The sequence below is a fragment of the Saimiri boliviensis genome, chromosome 16 (assembly GCF_048565385.1).
Source record: "Saimiri boliviensis isolate mSaiBol1 chromosome 16, mSaiBol1.pri, whole genome shotgun sequence".
In the NCBI taxonomy this organism is placed as follows: Eukaryota; Metazoa; Chordata; class Mammalia; order Primates; family Cebidae; genus Saimiri; species Saimiri boliviensis.
The window spans coordinates 67511795-67536197 of record NC_133464.1 but is presented as its reverse complement, the minus strand read 5'-3'; the positions used below and the strand labels follow the sequence as shown (position 1 = coordinate 67536197).

The window sequence follows — 24403 nt, the reverse complement described above, 5'->3', positions numbered from 1 at the left end:
CTTTTTGCTGCTTTTACTCTGTGGGGTCCTACTTATTTGGGACAATGGCTATACTGATTTGGTGTTTGATGAGAGTACAGAATGTTTAGAAAAGCTCTGAGAGATGTGTTGAGAATTAAGAAGTGAATAATAACCTGCAAGAGCCTGACTGAAGAGAAGCAGCAGGAATTATGTGGACTGGTCACATGAGATTTTTTGCCTCTTTCCAGAAGAAGTCTGCAGCCTGGGATCAGAAGACTGTTGTATATTTAATTAGGGTTATAGTGTGGTTAACTGGAGGCCTCACGGTTTTGTGGATTGTCATTTTGAAGAAGAGTAAGGTGAATGGAGAATGCTACTTTAACGCAGCTGGGTTTTCCTCCGCATGTGATGGTGTGGGAGCCCTTTGATGTTATTAGGGTGGTGGTAATCAAATATTTCTTCCATATGAGATGATTGGGATAGGGAGTAGTAGGGAGTAGTATTGTATTTCTGTTTAATTTCTAGCATGTTTTATTTATTATGTACATTATATGGGGACTCTTGTTATATTTTGTTAGGATTCCATCAGCTACAGCTAACAAAAAACCCCACATCACGTTGGCGAAGCACCTGTAGACAGGCCGGCCCTGACTCACTTCTCTCTGCGATTCTCAAGGCTCTGCTTTCCTGCATTAGTGGTATCCTTAGCAAAGCACCTCAATCAGTTCCAGGAGTCACATCCAGAGAGCAGACAGAAAAAGGGTCTCTCTTGCTGTGCACCAAATGCAGCCCCCTATGATACCTCTACTCACCTCTGATTGGCTGGAACTGGGTCACGTCTCACCTCTGAACTAATTACTGATGGCAAGGGAAAAGGAATCCTTATAAGCAGTTTATTAAACTAATTAATACGTACTTGCTAGAGCCAGGAAGAGTCAGCATTCTCTAAGCACGTGACTTGGAGAGAAGGAGTGGATGCCTAAACCAAATCAGGGTTGGGTTAGGAAGGAGGGGAAATGGATGTTGGGTAGTCTTGCAACTCTTCCTAGAATTATATAGAATGACTAATATAGCTAATCAAAAATGACTGATTATAGATTAGATGGTAGGAACATATTAATAGTATGTCTAGACTAACCAGCTGTGAGAAACCTCTGAAATACAGTGGCTTAAAGAACATGAAAGTTTATTTTTCTCTCATGAGTAACGGTTCAGAGGTATGTGATCCTAAGCTAGTGGGATGCCTCTAATATAGCTTAAATATTAGAGTTGTGAAGTTGTAATAACAAATAAATTACTCAAATTCAGGCACTTAGACAACAAAGATTTCTCTTTTATATCTCTGTCCAAGGAAAGCTGCTGAAGTGTGAGTATCTCTGTTGCACGGCACTGTTCCAGGGCCCAGGTTCCTCTCATGTTGTTTCTTTGCCATCTCCTCAGTGAATTGTCCTCGCTCTGTGGCTAAAACTGGGCCACCACTTCCAGGTTCCAGCTGGAAAGTGAAAAAGATGAACATGGAGGAGGTAGACCAGTTTCTAAAGGTCTAGGCCAGAGTGGCCCCCATGACTGTTGCTTGCATTTCGTTGGCAAGATCTTAGTGACATGGGGGCTTCAAACTTCAAATAGCCTGGGATACGTAGTCTAACTGGGCAATTTTCAGTGTTAGTTGAGTCATCTCTGTTTCTGGCCAGCAGAAAGAAATAGAACCAGATGTCTTTAAGAGGATGACTCTTAAGTTGCACCCCTCATTTCTGCTCACATCCTGTTGGCCTAAACTCAGGAAATGGAGGTTGTATAAGTACCAGGAAAAAGAATGGATTATGGTAGACTGTTATCTGTTTCTCTCTCACAAAAATTTCTCTCTGCTCTGCATAGGGTCTTTCTACCTGGAGACTTGACTTATTAAATGAAGTTTCATCTAATGCCTAAAGCTGATAATTACTCATCATTGTTTGGCTGAATTTAGTTAACTTACCATTCTTCTACCATAGCGAAGACTGATATTAATAGTAAAGCAATATCAGTAGACATTACAAACAAAAGTTTTTCCAAAATTCTTTTTATAAAATATGTGAACTTGACCTTCTAAAACAACTTGTATAGTTGTATCATGTATTTATGTACATATATATGTATGTTTGTAGGTGTAGTTTTAAACTTTTATGACTGTCTGAGTCTGTTTAGTGTTGCTATAATAGAATACCTGAGATTGGGTAACTTATAATGAACAGAAATTGACTGGCTCACAGCTCTGGAGGCTGTGAAGGCCAGTATCAAGGGGCTGGCATCTTGTAAGGACCTTCTTGCTGTGACAATTCATGGCTAAAGGCAAAAGGGCAAGAGAAGGCCCAGAGAGATAGACAGAAAGAGGGGGGCAATGAAAGCAAGTGGACGAGGGGGTTAAACTCATCCTTTTATAAGGAACCCCTTCTATGATAACATTAATTCATTCATGAGGGCAGAGCCCCCATGACCCAGACACCTCCCATTAGGTCCCACCTCCCAACACCACCACACTGGGGATCAAGTTCTCAACACATGAATTGTGGGAGACACCATAGCAATGACCTAAGGTTGTATGTTTGATTTTTTTAAAAAAGCATCTTTTTGGGCTGGGTGCGGTGACTCATGTCTGTAATCTCAGCACTTTGGGAGGCTGAGGCAGGCAGATCACGAGGTCAAGAGATCAAGACCATCCTGGCCAACATGGTAAAACCCCATCTCTACTAAAAATATAAAAAAAGTAGCTGGGTATGGTGACGCATACCTGGAGTCCCAGCTACTTGGGTGGCTGAGGCAGCGGAGGGGGAGGTTGAACCTGGGAGGCGGAGGTTGCAGTGAGCCAAGGTCACACCACTGCACTCCAGCTTGGCAACAGAGTAGGACTCCACCTCAAAAAAAAAAAAGGCATCTTTTTTTAAAAAAAATAATATTTTATTTGCATTTTCTATTTCATATATCGTAAATTGTACTTTTAAAAATATATATTTGATTGCAGTTTAGGTTTTGGGGTACATGTGCAGAACATGCAGGATTGTTGCATAAGTACACACATGGCAATGTGGTTTGCTGCCTCCATCCCCCTGTCACCTATATCTGGCATTTCTCCCCATGTTATTCCTCCCCAACTCCCTACTCTCCACTGTCCCTCCCCTCATAACCCCCAACAGACCCCAGTGTGTGATGCTTCCCTCCCTGTGTCCATGTGTTCTTATTGTTCACCACCGTCTATGAGTGAGAACATGCAGTGTTTGATTTTCTGTTCTTGTGTCAGTTTGCTGAGAATGATGTTTCCAGATTCATCCATGTCTCTACAAAGGACATGAACTCATCCTTTTTTATGGCTGCATAGTATTCCCTGGGGTATATGTGCCACATTTTCCTTGTTCAGTCTATCATCGGTGGGCATTTGGGTTGGTTCCAGGTCTTTGCTATTGTAAAAAGTGCCACAATGAACATACATGTGCATGTGTCTTTATAATAGAACGATTTATAATCCTCTGGATATATACCCAGTAATGGGATTGCTGGGTCAATTGGAATTTCTATTTCTAGGTCTTTGAGGAATTGCCACACTGTCTTCCACAACGGTTGAACTAATTTACACTCCCACCAACAGTGTAAAAGCATTTCATTTCTCCACATCCTCTCCCACATCTGTTGTCTCCAGATTTCTTAATGATCACCATTTTTACTGGCATGAGATGGTATCTCGATGCAGTTTTGATTTGCATTTCTCTAATGCCCAGTGATGATAAACATTTTTTCATGTTTGTTGGCCTTATAAATGTCTTCTTTTGAAAAGTGTCTGTTCATGTCCTTTGCCCACTTTTGAATGGGTTTTTTTTTTTTTTTTTTTTTTGTAAATCTGTTTTAGTTCTTTGTAGATTCTGGATATTAGCCCTTTGTCAGATGGGTAGATTGCAAAAAGTTTTTCCCATTCTGTTGGTTGCTGGTTCATGCTAATGATTGTTTCTTTTGCTGTGCAGAAGCTCTGGACTTTAATTAGATCCCATTTGTCTATTTTGGCTTTTGTTGCCATTGGTTTTGGAAGTGTGGGTAGGATGAAGAAGAAATTAAGTTGGATGCTCTAATGACCTTTGGAAGGTAGGGAGATAAAGTTAGGCTATCTTTTAAAGATTGAGTCGATATCTTGACATGTTTTATGATTTACCTTCTCCTCATACTGTAATACAGATTTCAGAATTCATGTACCACTGAAAATACTGAGAAATGAGAGAGAAAAGATAATCTCTGTGCATCACACTGCTGTGTATATCTATTGCATTTTACAAATGTGGCTCGGTTAGGACCGAGAACATGGAATTGCAAATGAGTGAGCTGTGCTTGAGTGACATTTGGAAGAGTGGGTATTTAAGTCCAGCATTTAAGGGTGAGTCACGGGAGGAAAGGTCTGGGGTGGGGGTGTGCATTTTGTGCCTGCAAAAAGACACCCATATAAAGAACCCAAGGTGGAAGGAAGATGTGTGTTCTGTTTGGCCAATGGCAGGTAGACCAGAATACCAGGAGCAGATACTGTGGGGAGAGTGGGGATGGAAGTGATGTTTCAAGAGGGGGCTGCAGCAACTGTGAAGATGAAACCAATCAGATGCCGTCCATGCAAAATTAAAGGAATTAAAGGGCTTCGCTTTGTTCTGTGGTTAATGAACAACCCACAGAGATTTTGAACAGAGAAGTGACCAGATGAGATCTGCCTTAAGGAAGCAATTCTGGAGGGCAGGAGTGTGGAGGATTAATTAGACAGGGGGAAGTGTAAGGAAATACATCTGTTTTTCATGTTTCTGTCCATGTGATTGCCTTGTGAACAATGGGGGACTTTTGTCAGACTGTGGTGTTCAGTTGAGGCCTGCCCAAGTAAGGCACCCCCCGCCCCCACCCTGAGTACAGGAACAAGGACTGCAAGGACAGACCATAGACAGGAGAGCAGGAGGCCTCAGCTCTTGGCTTTGGTGTGCAGACCTTGAGTGTGCTGTCTCTCTGAGTTTGTGCTCTTTGGCCGTAGGGAACCACCTGGTTTGCCTCTGATGGGGGAGCTTAGACAGAAGGGCCCTGGAGTCTCTCTTTAGGCTCAGAGGCATGGAGGATAAAAGGGATTTTGTTCTATTGTCTAAAATGGTCCTTTCTGTCCACTTCCCTCTTCTTACTGCCAAGCTTTAGAAAAGTCTCGTTTGAGTGTCACCTCTGCTTTATTATGGGTCCTTAAGAGAAGAGTCATTTTTAACACTTGCGCCAAACTTGAAGGGGAACCAAACGAAGGGTTAGTGCTGTGACAGGCGGCTGGTGGTTCTGGCCCGGCCCACCATCAGGCGGTTCTTGGTTCTGGCATGCTGGTCTTGGAAGCGTTTCTTCATAGACGTTCATTTCTATAGTCTAGATGAGAAATAATAAAGTCACAAGCATTAGGACGCTGAGTGCAGGAGCAAAGAAGGAGACCAGTTTTCAGAAACCTTTTGATAGCAGACTAATTTAAAGGCGAGGGAAAAATAAAAGATAGCTTGAAAGTTCTGGGGTTGTGTGCTTAGGAAAATGACGCTGCTGCTAGTAGACGAGGTCACAGGAGGAGGAGCGGAATTGCCATGGGAAGGTGCTGAATTCATTTGGAGTTCGGTATAGAGGGACTTTTACCCAGTGCCACGTAGTTAGCTACTGGCAATTTTGGAATTAGAATCTAGGTTTTCTGAAGCCAAGCTAGTGTCTTTTCTATTATACTAAGACATATATTACATGAAATAAAATGTGCTTGAGTTTCAGATGGGGATGGCATGTCCACGTGGAGATGTCAGGCAGGCAGTTGTAAATGGAGCTGGAATGAAAATGAGAATAAGTATAGAAATTTAGGAGTTATGTATATATTTAGAGGAGATAATTGGAACTATGGGAAGAAGTTCATTCAGAGAGATTTGGCACATAGGCTTTAATTGGAAGCCAAGGGGTAGATGTCTTGCAAAGGAGGGAGTGGAGGCTCTAATGCATGCAGTAAGGCTGAAGGAAAGGAAAGGCCAGAGCGGTGAGAAGATTTTGATTTTTTAAAGCAGTTTTGTAATAATGGAGAGGAAGGCATAGCTTGGGAGCTGGGACATAATCAAGAGGTGGAAAAAGTTGTTACTTTTTAAAATCAGATATGCCAAGGGGAAGGAATGGATGGAGAGAGAACAATTAGAGATGAAAGACAGAGGGAATCGTTGGATTTAGTTTAACCAACAAATTGTAAGTACCACTGAGGTGATAGGCCTAGTGCTGGGTGCTAAGGAGACAAAGATGAAGTAAACATGAACCCGACTTGGGGACATTTACTGTCTGATAAAGTCACAGGAGTGAGAGTAACACAAGACCTGCTGGTATTTACTGAGGACCTCGTGTCAGGCACCTTCGCGGATTCTTTACATGCATGGACTCACTGAGTCCTCACAGCACCCCTATGGCTTAGTTATTGTTGTTATCCATAAAGAAGCAGAAATTCAGGCACAGAAACATTGAGTAATTTGCTCAAAGTCTTTAGTAACTAGTCAGCTGTGGAGCCAAGGTTTGAACCCAGGCTGTGTACCTCTGCACCTCTGTGCATGATGGAGACAAACGACTGTACCACAATGCAAAGGTGGAAGTAAGAACAATATACAGAAGTAGCCTAAGGGAGGGAAGGCTTAAAGTTTTTTGGCAAACGATAGAGATAGTAAGATCTCAGAGGAGAAATGAGTGGAAGACAGGATGGATCCAGGTGAAGGGACACAGGGACATGCTGTGGTGACCAAAGTATAGAACTCACGTGCAGGTGTGTGAGTGCATGTACCTCTGTGTGTATGTGTGTTGCTGTCCTTTTTCTGGTAATTTGCACAGCCTTCATCTGCGACCATTTTTTCATTCCCTCCCAATTATGGAGCATACTCACATTTGATTCTTTTCATTTCTGTGAACAATTATTAATAAGATATTTTTTAAAAATATGTTAGAACTGGGTTATCCTCTTTAGGGGTATCAGTCTTGTCCATCAAAACCATCATTGGAGTGGAGTTTATGATATTAAATATAACATGTATATGTCTATTCGTTTGTCTATCTGTCTATCTCTCTGTCTGTCTGTCTGTCTGTCTGTCTGTCTGTCTATCTATCTAATTTGTCTATCCATACAGAGAACTGGCAGATTTCTAACTGATTTCTTATTTCCAATGTAGTTGGGACTCAAATACACCTTGGGGAGGGAACTTGAGAATTTCAGAGGCATGTTATTGAAGATGCAATTAATTCCAGAAAATAAGCCGACCTTTTGCATGGAATGCTGAGTAGCTCTTTCTGAGATAGCTGTATGTGGTAGATAGGAGACTTTGTTGTCTGTCTGTGGCTCAGCAGTCAGATGCCTGCACTTCACCCTGTTTCCCATCCCACCCTTGACCTTACCACTGACCCCCAGCTCCTCCTGCATCCACGAGCTGCATCCCAGCATAGGGGACATTGTGAGTGCCGCAGTCCTGTGAGACTCAGGTATGCTGTGAGGTTCTCTAATTTGCACATTAGTTATTAGTTAAAAAACAAACAAACAAACATGATGTCTAGTGGCTTCTTTTAGACCACATGAAAATGTCCCCCCATCAAAATAGTTGTATCATTCTGGCCATGGGGGAAAGCGTTTACATCAAAATGTCATGTGTGGGCAAAGGGCTTATTCTTGGATGTGAGCAGGGGCATTTGATAAGGAATTAGTAAATTCAGAATTTGAAGGATATTATTTTAATTTAATTTTAATTTAATTTTACCCATTTACAACACACATACTCCATTCACCCGTTGCAGGGAAGGATTTGTGCAACTGTAAAAAAGCCCCATCTATGTTCACGATTGAGAAAGAAAATCCTGATCATTAGCATAACACCACTGCCACCCTGTGGTAATGCCCGGTAGTTCATTATATTTTATGAAAAACCTGTATGGTATTTATATATAGCATGTACATTTTGTACTTTCTCCGTGTAACAGTGTTTTATGAAGTCACATACTTTTATCTAATATTAATTAGAAAAATACACTCAGTGGGGGGAGGGAGGGCATTAGGAAAAATAGCTAATGCATACTGGGCTTAACACTTAAGTTGAGAGGTGCAGCAAACCACCATGGCACACGTTTACTTGTGTAACACACCTGCACATGTACCCTGGAACCTAAAATAAAAATAATAATTTTAAAAAAGCAAAATACATTCAGAAACTTCTCTAAAGAAGGTACTTAGTAAAAAAGGAGAGCATAACTTTAGAAATTAATCAATGTTCACAAAATAATTCCAGTCTCAATAAGGTAATTATATCATTGTAGATTTTCTCAAGAAAATTATAAGGCATTGTAAGGGACAAAGTACATTAGCAATCACTAGATGGTTTACTGATACAGAGGGTAATTAGAATATTTTGGATAGGCGGGGTGCAGTGGCTCATGCTTGTAATGCTAGTACTTTGGGAGGCTGAGGTGGGCAGATCTCTTGCAGTCAGGAGTTCAAGACCAGCCTCGGCCAACATGGTGAAACCCTGTCTCTACTAAAAATACAAAAACTAGCTGGGTGTGGTGACACACACCTGTAGTCCCAGCTACTTGGGAAGCCGAGGCAAGAGAATTGCTTGAACCCGGAGGTGGAGGTTGCAGTGAGCTGAGAGGGTGCCACTGCACTCGCCTGGGTAGCAGAGTGAGACTCCATCTCAAAAAAAAAAAAAAAAAAAAAAAAAAAATATATATATATATATATATATATATATATGTTGGATAATCTTAATTATTTTGCTTTAGAATGCATTAATTTATATTTAAATGTAAATGTTCCAAATATTAGAGTTTATAGTATTTCAAACAATATAATTAAGATATTTTGAATATATCCAGAGATACTGGAATACTTCACTAGACATGGGGAAGCTTGCTCCTTCACATTCCTTGGGCATATGTTCCCTTGATCAGGTCTCAAGCGGCAGAGCTAAACACTTCTCAGGTTTGCACAGGCCACAGAATCACTGGCTTTTGGCAGGTTGAATTTCTTCCTTTCTGGACAGAGAAGAAGGCAGAGGAATTGTGGTGGAAAGCCATTTTTCTCCCTGGTTGAGCATGGCAGGATGGAACACTGCAGGCAGACCCACTGGAGAGCGAGTGCTTCCCTGGGCTTCGCGCTGGCATGCCCTGCACAGACAGTGAATGTTGCCAGCACACGCTGCACTGTGGCCGGACTACAGCTTTCTGTCCCATGGACGTCTCGGACAACCAGAATCCGAACGTGTGTGGTGTGTGTTTTATATGTAAAAGTAAACAGTTACTTCTCGTAAAATTAAAAACAAAAACAATAGTCATATATGTTTTACGAGAATAAAAACAAGACTATTGTACAAACCTCTAGAATATTACATGTCAAGATTTTATGTAAAGTTAAGCGTCATTATAGTCAATGCATATCATTTAGCCTTGTGGCTTTTTTTTTTTTTTTTTTTTTGAGACAGAATCTCCTTCTGTTGCCCAGGCTGGAGTGCAGTGACATAATCATAGCTCACCGCAGCCTTGACGTCCTGGGCTCAAATGATCCTCTGGCCTTGGCCTCCCCAGTAGGTTGAACTACAGGAGTGAGCCACAGTGCCTGGCTCTGCGTGGCTTTGGAACCTGTTTCACAGAGCTGGAGAATTCCTCCTCAGAGGCATCCCGGAATGGGGAGGCTGAGCTGCCTAGGTTCTGGATGGCCCGCTCAAAGTGCCTGGTCACACATATTTGGGAAAAGCTCAGGTGTTCCTGACATACCATACGGCTTGAGGACAGCTGCTTCTGGTGGCAGTTTATAAAAAGGGAAATGTTTTGTGATATTGTAAGTGACTAATCACCCTCATCATCTGATTGCGTTGTCATTAAATGTGGGTCCCCAAAACATCCCTCATCACCATTCGCCCGTAAGCGAGGACATCATTCTCCGAAGCTCCCCTTGTTCCTGTGGCAGTTCTTCCACCGCATTTGCTTTCCTGGAGAGGTCAGCATGACGGTGCGGGGATGCGACGTGTCACAAAACGGGGAGGATAGCAGCGGGGGCCATTCTTCTCTGCTCCCCTCCAGAAATTTCCCAGGACAAAGGGTGGGGTCCGGTACCCATGGTAGCTCTTATTCCCTCGTTGGAGGTCATATTCCAGTCTTCTTCTGCAGTTGGATCTGGCTTTCGTTTGGATGACAGTTGAGCGTAGCTTGGTTTCTGGTGGGTGGCCAGCCCTGAAGAAGGGAGCGCTACAGTGAGCATGCCCGGTCATTAAACCTAAATTAGCTTCTCCCCCGACTGCTGGGTGGGGGCAGAGCTTCCTCAAATGTGTTTTGGGAAGATTTTGACACCAAATTTTTAAAATGCACAGAACCAAATAAGAGTAAGTGGTTACACTGAACGATACCAGTTAAAAGTGCAAGAGAAAAGGAACAAAAATGCAGAATTATACCTTTTAAAAGGGTTTATGCAAATTATTATATGTACAAGAGTGTCTTTTCAACCTGATAATTTCAGTCACCAAGAGAGATTTTAGTATGTGTGGGTTCCTATGCCCTACTCTAAACCAGTTGAATCAAGGTGCATTAATGTTTATCAAGGTCTCCATGTAATGATCAGCCAGACTGGAGAGCAACTGCCTTATTTAATAGAGCTTACTGTCATGTGTGCAGCCTTATTTAAAGACAGAGGCTTACATTTACTTTTAAGAAAGTAGGAAATTCATAGTGGGACAAAATTCACAAGGGGAAAGGAGGATACCAGGCACAAAGCCAAACGGGTCTGGAGTGAAAAGGCGCTGATGGGAAAGTTTGGAGGCTGATAGGGAAGCCAGGCTTGAAGCGATTTCACAGGAGGCCAGTGAAGGAGGTTGGCAGCCTGAATCGGAGGGAGATCAAATGACTTCCCCTCCAGACCCACGAGAGGAGGAGCAGTCATCGCTCAGATACGAGTTCTGGCATGGCTGTGGGGAAAAATAGTTCTTATTTTATAATCACGCAAAAATATTTAGAAGGAAAAAGGAAAAATATTACATAGTTTAATATTAAAAATGTTTACTATTAAAATATTAAAAGGAAATAGCAATGTTAATGATAGGAGCCGCCATATGTTAAAAGGCAAAGCTGTGGTGAAGATAGACTTTAGGGTGGGGTAAGACGTGGGTCTGTGTGGTTTGTGTGGCCACCTTTCAAGCTAAATTATATTAAGTTTAACTGGTGGATAAAATATGGAAGGACAGAAAATCCAATATCTTTTAATTTCACCATCTACATATAGTAGTTGATTTACACACTTTGTGGGTATATCTCTTCTGTAGACCCATTCCCTCCTCGAAGATAAAATTAATGTGGACAAGATAGATGGCCTCCTCAAATAACAATGAAACGGTAGTGGATAAAAGTGGAATGGCTTTTAATTTTGGGGGAAAAAGGCCCAGAATTTCAACGTCTAAGTGCTTGTATTTACACCACAGGGACATTTGCAGGTGAGAAGGAGATGACCCACCACCAAGCAGGCACCGCTGGCTGGAGTTCTCAGAACACTGCTGGTTCCTGCCAAGGGTCTGCCTGAAGAGCTCCTGAAGATAGCCTTCTGTTCAGGGTTCCCTCAAAAGCCATCTCAGCTACTTTATCTGAATGTCAGTGTTCATTCATTCATTTGTTTAGTACATCATTACTAAGAGCTATTATCTGTGCCAGAAACTCTGGTAAGCACTGACTGCGGGGGATGTGGCCTCTGCTCTCACTGAGCACACAGGCTAGTTGGGGAGACAGACATATTAGTTTGGGGCTTACTGGATTTTGAAGAGCCAGTGGCATCCAAGTGGAGTTATTCAGCAGCAATTCTAGTCATTTTCTAATTTTCACTGGTAAACAAGATAAAATTGGTGTTCTAAGAAGTAAAATAATATTACATAGCATGTTACATACCATGCTCCATTATTATATTAAATATAATTTCATGATTGATTTTTGCTTTTATGCTTAAGGTTTGGAAACCTTTAGACATTTTTCTTCATGTGGTTAAATTCGGGTTTTGTACAATAATTTATCCAAATAGAAGCATTGGGTCCTTGTCCAGGATTGTTATCTCTTTATGAACCATGTATCCATCCCTCTAAAAACACCTTTTCTTCAAAGCATGACCTACTCAAATTGTACCTTACTTCTGATACTTCATAGCATTTGGGAGTTTACAGGAGATATTTACCCATTATTTTATTTCTTCCTGACAACTCTGAGGAATACAGGGCAAGTGATGTTTCTTTATTAACCGATGGGGAAACTTAGGTTCATAGATACTATTACTTACTTGAAGTCATAGAGCTAGTAAATGGTGGAAGCAGAAGTGGAACCCAACCTGAGGGGCTGTTTTTCAGGAGTCAGGTCTGTTGTTTTTTTTTTTTTTTTTTAGGCTTCCTGCCAGTATATTTGACTTGCTGGAAAGAAAAATTAAATTGTCTTTTTCCACTGAATTCCTCCAGTTGTGATCAAAGAAAAAAGTTTTAATCCTTTAATTTCTTACTTTTTGTTTCCTGATTCCTCAACGAATTAGTTAACATGTATTCATCATTTTCTACATGGCTAACAGTTGGCTATATGTGAGATGGAAAAACAAAGGAGATATAGTTTTGGTTACTGAGAAACTCAGTCTTCTAGGAGAGACCCGTACATTAAAAAAAAAAAAAATCCCTATACAGTGTGGTTAATGCTATAAATAATGCCTGAGCATAGAGCTGTGGGTATGTGATAGTGTCCTGAGCTGTGAAGGGGGATGGGATGGGGTGGGAGGTTTAGAAGAAGCAGTGGAGGATGATACTGAGCAGAAGGAAGAGCTGGTAAAAAAGCTTGGACACAGGGAAGCCTGGTGTATTTGGGGATTACTAAGTACTTCTCTTTTACTTTACTGTTAGGGGAGCTTAGGGGGATTGCTGAAGATGGGGCTAAGGAAGTTGGGGCACTTGTGGACAAAAGAGTCTTGTATGCCCAGCTAAGAGTTCTGGAATGATGTGGGCGATGGGCACACTTAGAACATATTGAACCAGCAGTTGGCAGGATCAAATTTTTAATTCAGAGATAATTTTGTCCACAGTGGGAAGAATGGACTAGTGGCAGGAAAAATTGAGAGCGTGGAGAGCACTTAGCAAACCATTGAGTTCAAGAGAATTAGAGGAGCCTGAAGTAAAGCAATAATAAGAGGGGTGGAAAGGGATGGATTTAAGGAACAAAAACTTTTCTGTAATAAATAATGCTTAGGATGAGGATTATGACGATGATGATATCTCGACATGTCATGTTTTAAAGAATTATATATTCTTTTGTATCCATTGCCTCACATGTCATCATAGCACATAGTGATATGCAGGTGTTACCTCCATTTCAGAAGTGAAAGTCTTAACCGTAGAGGCTTAGTTTGACCATTAAAGATGGTCAGATAGGTTCATGATGGCACAGATTTTGTACAGACACCCAAGAAAGCCAACACAGCTTTCCTGGAGTTTATATGACAAATAAGGAAATACATAGGACAAAGAAAAATTCTTTGTTTGAGAGGACAGACTAGACAGAAGTTAGAAGAGATAGGAAAGAAGTGATAGAAATAAAATGTGGAGTATTGAAATCTCCCGATCCACCTCTCCCATTACACCAAATTCCATTCCCTAGAAGAGACGTGCAGGTCGTACTGGAACATGACTGGTAGAAGCTAGAGGTGCTTCTGGAATTCTTGAAGGCATCTGTAAAAGACATGCATCATCACTGACCTTTGCACTTTACATACCTGTCTAATGCTCCACTAAAAGCCAGCATCACATATGAAAATGTATACCAGCTGGATAAACCAGAGAGTGCCTGAGTTTTCAAGGATTCTTAGCTCTACAAAAGGCTCATCCAAGGGCTGTGTTTAAACTTACATTCTCCTTGGGGCATTAAAGTGGTTTTCCATCTAAGCAGCTTCAACTTGTGACACAGAAGTGTTTCTGAAATTTTAGGTGAAATCCAAGAGCACCCATGTGTGTATATAATTTAAAAGAGAAATTACTTTTATTTTCTTTAAGCAAAGGGCATGAAATGAGCAATTCCGCAGCTTTAAGACATCGGTCTAAAAACAGTCTCAGAAAGCCAGCTAGATAAGAATTTATTCAACTTGTAATGCTTTTATTTTTTGAACATGATTTTTCAAAGTCAAGTTTATTGATTGTTTTGCTTTTAATTTTTTTAAACTAGGTTATTGGATTCCAGATGGAATCTATATGGCTTTACTGGTTTTTCATGAGCATCCGTGTTAAAATGCATGCTCTGAATGAAGAGACTCCCCTCCCCGCAAACAGGCTTTGTGTGAGCCACAAGGCTGTTCATTGACCAGGGTGCCAGTGGGCTGAGTCCAAAAAGAGAGTCAGTGAAGGGCGGTGGGAGAGGAGTTGATTTTACAGGTTTGGGGGAAGGCAGTGGAAAGTTACAGCAGTTACAGTTTAGGGCATTTTTTTTTTTTTTTTTTTTTTTTTTGCAAGCTGGGAGGGGGTCGTAGGGTGTGAAGGACATGAGGTTGACCAAGTGCCCTTGTCAGTTGAGGCCAGAATGAGAAATAGTAGAAGAATGTCTCAGGTCAGTTAGGTGCTGCAGGGGGTGACTGTCCTTCCGTTTTTCATGATCTTCCAGCTACTTCAGGTTTTCTAATTCCAGAAGGCCCTCCAGAGGTGGACGTGCGGGTCATGGGGGGGGGTTGCCATAGTGTCAATGGTGCCATTAGTCAGCCTAAAGCAGGCGTCCCCAGACTTTTTACACAGGGGGCCAGTTCACTGTCCCTCAGACTATTGGAGGACCGCCACATACTGTGCTCCTCTCACTGACCACCAATGAAAGAGGTGCCCCTTCCTGAAGTGCGGCGGTGGGGGTGGGGGGCGGATAAATGGCCTCAGGGGGCCGCATGCGCCCCACGGGCTGTAGTTTGGGGATGCCTGGCCTAAAGGACCTTACAGTCAGATAGTACTAAACCATTAACTGCCGGATTATATGACTAAATGGCAGTTAATATAAATGCTTCTAAGCCCTTTTTGGTAGGAGGGGGGAATTTATGCCTTATCCTACAATTCGTGTAACAAAACAAAACTTAAAATATACTTGCTTTTAACAGATTCTTAACTATAACTATTTCTTACATTTGTTACTAACTTTATTATTTTGGTTGAACATTAATATCGAACATAATAGCATAATTTTTAAAAAATGAATCTTTGTTTCTTCCCTTGGTATGCTCATTATTTTGAAATATTTGGAACCACGTGCTCTTTTCTTAACCACACTTTGATTATGTGATTATATTTGCTAGAGCTGTTAGAAATTAATCATTTTTTGGTTATGCTTGTTCTCTTACAAGAAGTGTTTGTCTAGCTGTACATAAACAGAAGTTTATTTTGAGGATTCACTTTCATGTGAATAACTGCCTCCCAGCCAAATCTTTTTAATCACATCTCTTAGAGGAAGGAAATTTTTTCCTTTTCTCTTTTTTCTTCAAGAATTTCAAATTAACTGTTTGTATAACATAGAGAGATTTGTAAATTGGTGAAGGCATGGGCTATGTCTTATATATCTTTATACACCACAGCCTCACACAGCGCAGGAGATTAATCCATGCTTATGCAAGATTTGAAGAATGTAGTAATTGTACAGAAAAAAACATTATTTGCTTTGAAATGACTTTTATAAGGAACATCTCTAAATGAACAGTGTTCTCATAAAAAATCAGGATAAACAGACATTTTTTGCCCCTCTGCACGTATGCCTTTGAGGACTGTCCATTTTCATACACATGAAAAGAAACAGCCTCAAATCTGCTGAACCCTGGAAACCATAAAAGCATTTCCAGACTGTGTTTCTTATTTAATCATTGATACCATTTCCCCTCAATCAGGGGCCCAGGGCTTTCCCGTTTTCTAATTTTTTCCTTTGTTTTAAAATACACAGTTACTTTACATGCCATTTTATACTGTCACTGAAAGTTGTTCAGGTCTACTCGGCCAACATTTATTTATGGAGGCCCTATGATGTGTTAGCTAACACCATAGATGGTGATGTTACAAAAATGAGTAGGATGCAGTCTTTGCTCTCCTAAAGGCCATGACCTGGTGGGACCTTAAACATGTGGATGGATGCCATTCAGTGCCATCAGTGCTGCCACACAGACAGGATGGACATATTAGAGAGGCAAAGGTGGGCGTGGTGGCTTCTTCCTAGGGAATCAAGGAAACCTTCCCAGGGCCAGTGGTGCCGGATGAGTGTTAAGATGGATAGATTTCAAGACAGACACGTGGAGCAGAGGATATGCAGGGCAGAGGAAGGAGCCTGGGAGGGCAGGCCATGCGGTTAGAGGGCTGTGTAGGGGCCTTCTATGGGACATGTAGGAGCTTGGACTTTATGTAGTGGGCAAAAGAAAATGAATGAAGGGCTTGAAGCAGTGGCATAACTTAATTAGATTTTCATTTTAGAAAATTACCCGCGTAACCATGGGAGAATGAAGTAGGTTATTTACATTTTCTTAAAACAGTACTTTTAGAACATAAATAGACCAAACAGAATTTTACAAAAATCCCAATACACCCACTTCTGCCATGTGAATTTCCAAATGATTTATTCTTTGGCCAAGATATATTTTTATAGCACTTTAATGTTCTGTGTTTGTGTTTGAGAATTATGGGCTGCCTACCTTGGGTGACACATATGCTGCATTACTCTCCCTAATTCCCCTTGGCAGTGACAACAGGCTTCCCGTATTTCTCCTCAAAGCATCTTGAAATAGGACTGTATTGAATGGGCATGACTGGGCTGCATATGTTAGGCATTTTCAGGAAAAGAAAGAATTTGTATGTGAATGAATCTGAGCAAGTGTCTGAAGGAAGAGGAGTGGATCTAGAGTAACAATAGACTAGCATGGTGCCACGTGACAAAGCTCAGAGATGTTCCTCTTAGCCAAGGTGGCTTCCCAGGATCTTACTGATCATCTGCAGTCTGGTCCAAAAAGCAGTCCTGCGGTCGGTGCAAGGCCGTAGGTCTTCAGTTCTGAACACAGTGAGATGGTGCTTCCGTGGCATTTAATGTAGTTTCTTTCTCCTCCTCTCACTTTGTTAGACTAGAAGCTACATTACCCTCTTAAAGGTTTTTAGCCCTTATCCCAAGGACTTTCTTGGATATTTAAGTGTCATAATATCCTTCCTAAAAAAATTACTTGTATTATGGTAAAAAATGTGTAACATAAAATTTACACATTTATGTTTTAATATCATTAAACATAAGTGTGTAATTCATGTTTAATGATATTAAACATGTATCATTAATCATTTACAAATGTGTATTTCAGTAGCTTTAAGTATATTCACATCGTTGTGCAATGTAATCTTTTTATTTTTAAATCAATATGCCATATTCCTTTCTGATCAGGTTAATGATTATTTAACATACTATTAAGTCTTGATTTTTATACCTCTTATTTTTTGACACATTCTCTTTTTAATCATAAATGCTGAATTAATATTCATCAATATTCTTTTTTTGAAGAATAACTCTCTAAAAGTACTGATAATACAACCTTTGATACTTTCCACTGTGGTTATATTTTTTCCCATCTTATCTTTTGACCTCTTTCTATGTTTGTGTCGTTTTATGTCACAAGTGCATACATCATGAAGTGTTGAACCATGAAACTGAATAGGACATTCAACACTCTGCACTGCTGCTCGGTTATTTCAGGTTATTGAGGTGCGGGTGCTAATTGAGCTTTCCTAGTCTGAAGTGAAAACAATGTGTTACCTGAAGGTTCCACATCTCAATCTTGGTTTGAAAATAAACTAGGACTGAAAACACGGAAAGAAAAATATATTCTTTTGTGTGTTGAAGGAATGAATATTTGAGTTCAAAGTAATTTTTCTTAGGATAAGCTTATCATTTTTATAAAATAATGTTTAATGAACTTGGGAAGAACAACCTTGTAGCATTTCTTCAAAAATAAAATTTTCAAATTGCATAAGTAATTATATTTCAAACTTTCAAATTAGAAAATGCCTGTACATTTTAGAATATGTTTGGTTATACGATTATTAACTACTGCTGAAATTGCAACAGAAAATTGAAACTCAAAACTTTTCAGTTATTGCTCTCTAACCTCAAGTAATATCAAATTATGCTGTTTCAAATGATATAGGAGACCATTCAGCTAACTGAAGAGAAAGTTTACAAGAATTAATGTTTGTTACTTATAACCATATTAAGGACTGATTTATTTAAAAAACAATAACAAAAACTAATACAATTATTTAAAAACAACAACCAAAAAACTAATTCAATTTATTGTTTTATGGAGGCCATCATTTTTAGTTATGGTGGATATCGAAAGTTCGTGAACACCCTAAAATTGTACGTAATTTTCATTGCGTGTGTGTGTGTGTGTGTGTGTGCGCGCGTGCATGCATGCATATTTCTGGAGAGATAGCATTCACAACTTCAACAGATTCTGAAAAGGTATCTTGATCCAACCAAAGTTATGAACCACTATCACAGAGGTTACTCTGCCCATTTTTCCTTTTTACGTACATACCCCAACTCACAACTAGATTTTTTCCAGAAGTAGTTTGTTTATGAACTGGTTGTTGGAACTTAGACCACAGTTTTCTATGAAAGTAATAATATATATTACACACACGCACACAGAGACACACATGTGCACTGGACATTCCCTGACTTACAGTGGTTCAACTTAATGATTTTTGAATTATATGATGATATGACAGCAATATGAATTCAGTACAAACAATACTTTGAGTACTCATACAACCATTCTGTTTTCACTTTCAGTACAGTATTCAATTACATGTGATATTTAATACTGTATTAGAAAATAGGCTTTGTATTAGATGATTTTGCCCACCTGTAGGCTAACGTAAGTGTTCTGAACATGTTTAAGGTAGACTGGGCTAAGCTGTGATGTTCAGTAGGCTGAAATATTAAATGCATTTTTGACTTACAATATTTTCAACTTATGATGAGTTTATTGGTATGTTCATTGTAACTTGAGGAGCATCTGTACTTATACAAATATTATAGAATCTTAACAATGGTGGTATAAAGACAAATGAGATAGACTCCTGGACTCCAAGTAGTTTATAATCTAGGCTAGGGCAAAAGGCAGGTATAACCTACCCTTAAATGAGATTGCCCTCCTAATTTAGCAGTGACTTTCCTGTTCATTTTTCTGCAGCCGTGTCAGGATTCATTCCTTCTCACCACTATGCCCATAGAAGTATTAGGCAACTGGTATCCTTGGGATTCAGACACATGAGAGAATAGCATGGGGACTTAAGCATTAAGGCAAATTTATGACATGGTTTCTATGGAAAGATGTACTCCTAGTTCTAACTTGGAACCCAGGTTCCTGGGACACAGAGAGTCCTTCACTTGGAGCCTCATTAGTGGTTACTGTCTGTGTGATGAATGAAGAGTACACTCACCTCTGCCATGGAGTCTCTCCCTCAAGAATTCTTTACACAGTTAGCCAGAATAAGGACCTTCTCATTACTAGTGGCCATTTGTATTTGAAATACTCATAAATCAGACTTTTCTTTCTGAGGTGTGGCATGAAAATTTCTCCCCACTACCCTTGATGAGGGACGTGATAATTCTTTGCAGCTAGACTACATATTTTCCAGTGGAACTTTTATAATATATATTGGTTATTGACCAAAGGGAGAAGCGCAAGGTGGAAGAAGGCAGTGAGAAAAAGTGGAATGAGAGGGCGTGAGTGCTTCATGACATCACCACAAGATTTAGCATCTCATGCTACATAAAGAGTGGCAGTCTCTTAACTCATTTTTTGCTGCTTAGAACACCTGAGGATGGGTGATTTATAAGGAAAATACACTTTTCTTCCAGTTCTGGAGACTGGGAGGTCCAAGGGTATAGCTGGGCATCTGGTGAGAGCCTTCTTCCTGGCGGGGACTCTCACACAGAGTATCACATGGCAAGGGGCGGGGGGGTTGAGCATACTAATATGATAGCTCAGATCTTTCTTCCTCCTCTTATAAAGCCATCAGTTCTACTCTCATGTTAGCCCATTGATCCGTTAACCATTAATCTATGTATGGATTAATCCATTCATGCAGGCAGCGCACTCAGGATCCAATAGCTTGAAGGCTCTAGGTCAGGCATCCCCAAACTTTTTACATAGGGGGCCAGTTCACTGTTCCTCAGACTGTTGGAGGGCCGCCACATACTGTGCTCCTCTCGCTGACCACCAATGAAAGAGGTGCCCCTTCCTGAAGTGCCGCGGGGGGCCAGATAAACGGCCTCAGGGGGCCGCATGCGGCCCGCAGGCTGTAGTTTGGGGACGCCTGCTCTAGGTCTTACTATTGCCACATTGAGGATTGTCAACATAAGTTTCAGAGGGGACATCAAATTAGAACAGACAGTGTCAGTCTTTCTTGATAATTCTTAATGTTTTCTACAGGTCCTGGGAAAGCTTTTTAGATTAGGCTGTTAGCATATCATGTCATTGCATATGATGTATGCACATATTTTGAAACATGGATCAAGAAGATATGCTCCACCTATATAGGTAAATAGGGGGAAATTTTGTCTTCAGAGAATATAACAAATTCATGTTTCAGAGTTAAACATGAATTTACACTAAGAATTATAATTACTTTAGCCAAATAATTTTATAAGACGTTCTGTGATTTGACTAAAAAATGTGTATGATCCAAGACCACAATAATTTTTAGCCTCATAAAAAGATGTGAGTAACTTTACAAAGGACAGAGATTTGGATTGGCTTGTACATTCGCCGTTTGCTATCAAAAAGTCAGCATAGAGAACTGTGGTCTGTAAGTCACTAATTCCTCAAATATGAAGGTGCCTCTTTGCGTATCATAAATTTCAAAAAGTTATACATTTTATGATGTTCCTCTAATAGTCTCTATCTACAAAGTAATTGCTACAAACCAGTATTTAAGATAATTATACCTGTTCATATTTTCTAAAAAATAAAAAGCAACGTAGACAAGAAATTAGTAGCAAAGCAACTAAAAATTAGAATGACTAGATTCTGTGTTGAGATTAATAGTCATACATGTACAAATAATGTTTTTCCATAGAAAATAATCTTTGTGACTTTTATAATATATATTGGTTATTGACAAAGTTTTTTAGATTTGATGTGACTCATAAAAGAAAAAAATTGATAAATAGGACTTTATCAAATTCAGGATCCTCTGATCTTCAAAAGATGCTATTAATACATTGGAAAAAACAAGTCACAGACTGGGAAAAAATATTTGCAAATCACATGTTAGATATATATCTTGTATATAGAATATATAAAGGACATTTAAGATGCAAAAATAGGAAAACAGCCCAATTTCAAAAATGGACTAAAGATTCGAACAGTCAGTTCACCAGTGAAGATGTACAAATGAAAAAATAAGCACAGGAAAATGGAAAATGCTCAAAATCATTAGCCATTAGAGAAATGCACATTAAAACCACAGTGAGATAGTATACCTATTAGAATGCCTAAGATGAAAGTGACTGACCGAATGTTGTTGAGGATATGAAGCAACTGTTGGCAGCAGACCAGTGGTTGCCTGGGGACAGGTAGTTTATAAGGGATAAAGGAGAGTTCTGAGTGTGGCGAATATGTTCAGTGTCTTGATTATGGTAGTGGTTTCCTGGCCATGTTTGTATGTCAGAACATATCAAATTGTACACTTTAGGTATGTGCAGTTTCTAATATGACCTTAATAATAAAGCTGTCCATTTTTTCCCCTGTACTATTGCTTCCTTCGGTTTGTATTTCTGACTTAATTGGTGATAACATAGATTTTTTTCCCAGGGGTAAATTCTGAAGATATATGACCATTTAAAATATACCAAATAATTGGATGATAAATATGGATTTTTACTCTTTCTGGTATAAATTTTACCTAATAGATCTGAATATTTCTGATAATTTTGACATGCAGTTAATACTGATATGCACTTACTCTAACACTCTCAGCCTCAATTGATTTAAATTGTATTAATTTGACTTATTTAGAAATTTCTGTCATTATTTGTTTTTCCTCTTTTTTAATACCTTGGTTATGAATATGTTTTAATTTTTATTATAAGCAAAACATTAGTGTAATGTATGGAATAAAAGGTAGTTATAGAATACAAGTCAGTGTGAAATTGTTGGTACATGTTACTTCCTTTCTGTATTGGGATTCCATGTTATGAAATATTGCCAAAATAAATAGGCTTTGGGATGGGACTTGGGGACCTTTTACTTCCTGCTACAGAGAGTGGTGGTAACAGTGTATTTGGTGATAGGGTTTGCCCTGTGTTTACGTGGGTCCTGGGCTCTGGTGATGGGAGAGATGATAGAAGATAACCTATTCCACCCCTGTATGTGAAGCTAGTACCATGTGGTAGGACATTGAAATGGTGGTTTATGCTATAAAAATGAGTCCCAATTAAAAAAAAAAAAAAGGAAGGGGAGGGAGGCCTTAGAATGCTGGCATTAGATCTTAGTTTTTTTAAGAGTTTGTGCTTAATGGGGCCTGGAATTTCACTCCAGCAGCACTTATAGCTGCTGCCACATGAAGCTTATTAAGGGCAAGATTTTCTCCTGACACCTGGCATTTCTCCCTGCTTCCTCTCAGGAGGCCTCTCTCACCATTGCTTCTGTGTGGACTCCAGCAGCTATAATTGGTTTAGATGTGCCGCTAGACCCTACCCGAGTCGTGGGCAGTGCTTTTCCACCGTGGCTGCCATTCGTATCACCACCTCCTTTCTCACCCGTTTCCCCATTGTCACTTTCTTGCCTTAAACATTTCACTAGCTTTTTGCACTTAGAAGAAAAAGCACACTCCCTGTTGTGTCCAGCATATTCTGACTCTTGTCTCCTATAACCTCCTCTCTTGATACAGTCCTTCTACTCCAGCTGTTATTTGTCCTGACAGTGGCTGCAAACACTTATTTACTTCTTCCAAGAAGCTCTTATAATTTGATGCCTGGCAAATACTCTCTGGACTTAATAGCATAATGATGTCATAATAATAACACTTTCTGCCATTTATTGAATGTTTTCTCCAAGCCAGACAATGTGCGAAGTGCTCTACAGGCATTATCTTATAATTAAGTTAGACACAACAAGCTTGTGAAGTTGGTATTATTATTTCCAATTTTTAGGAGAGAAAACTGAGGCGTAGAGTTGGAGTAACTTGTCCAGGTTGATACTGTTATTGTGTGCTGGAGCCTGGCTTGAAATCTGTCTGTCTGACCCTAAATTGGCTCTTCGGTACTGACTCAGAAGTGTTTTCTTAGCATTAAATTGTAATGATTCCACAACAGTTTCTGGAAGACACTCTTAGAGCAAGCTGTAGAGTAAAATTCTATTGAAATTCAAAGTAAATATTAATGCAACTTACCCATCTTACTGGAGACAACAAACTTTTCTCAATATATTATGTCTTGATGGTAGTAAGAGATAGTATTGTGTAAAAGTTGGAAATGAACTGTGGAATCAGACAGAGCTATGATCTCCACACCTGCCATTGATTCATATAGATCTCATTATCGTATGTACCAGATAATGTTCTAGGCTACTGGAGATATTGTCAGTGTGCAATCCAATGGGATGATTGAAAATTTTGGTTCTGTATAAAAGCTGTTTTTGTCTTGGAGTCTCACCATAGAACCATAACTCTTTTATTGAATCCTGTATAAATGTGATCTATCTTGGACCCTATCCTCAGGGGGTCTGTTTCAGTCAGTGTTGTGACATGGCCTCTAAGGTAATCCTACGGGAAGACTCTAGTGTAGTTTGCTTTCTGTTTTCCTTTCTTCTTTTTTTCCAATTAAAATGAAAAATTTAACTTTATTAGATATAATAAACTCAGAATCTTATATTCTAATGGGGTAGCTCAATAAATATAGTAAATAAGTAAATTACATTCTGCGTCACAAGATGGAAAGTACTTCGTGGGGTGGGTAATAAGATCAAGATGGGGGAAAATATGGTGAACAAGAACAAGTTGCAGTTTGAAACACGCAGTTACTCAGGTGGGTCTCATTGAGATGGTCAAGACCTGAAGGAGGTGAAGGGGTCAGCCAGAGGGAATCTGAGGGAGGAGAGAGGAGGTAGTGCCAGCCTACAGCAGGAGTTTGTAGGCCTTCTGCACAGGAAAGCAGCCGTTGCAGTAGAGGAAATCAAGAGAGAGAGAAATGCTAGGTGAGGTCAGAGAGATTCAAAGTATTTTGCTGGTGAAAATGAAATGAACTAGCCTACATAAGGCACTTAACCAGAGCCTGGCCCAGGGCTGCAGAGCCCCTGCCTGACTCTTCCAGCTGCATCTCCCTCTGCTCCCTCTTGCAAAGTCTTCGCTGCATTTGTAACAGATGGCTCTTTGAAGATGCCCCA

The 24403-nt window shown here is 40.0% G+C and overlaps 1 protein-coding gene and 1 pseudogene across 3 annotated transcripts in view; one reads left to right on the top strand and one right to left on the bottom strand.

The window, feature by feature from the left end:
* Positions 1-10222, bottom strand: part of LOC141581687 (mitogen-activated protein kinase 6-like) — a 38901-nt pseudogene extending 28679 nt beyond the window's left edge.
* Positions 1-24403, top strand: part of DGKH (diacylglycerol kinase eta) — a 190492-nt gene that overhangs the window by 57159 nt on the left and 108930 nt on the right. The gene's annotated exons all lie outside the window — the stretch shown is intronic.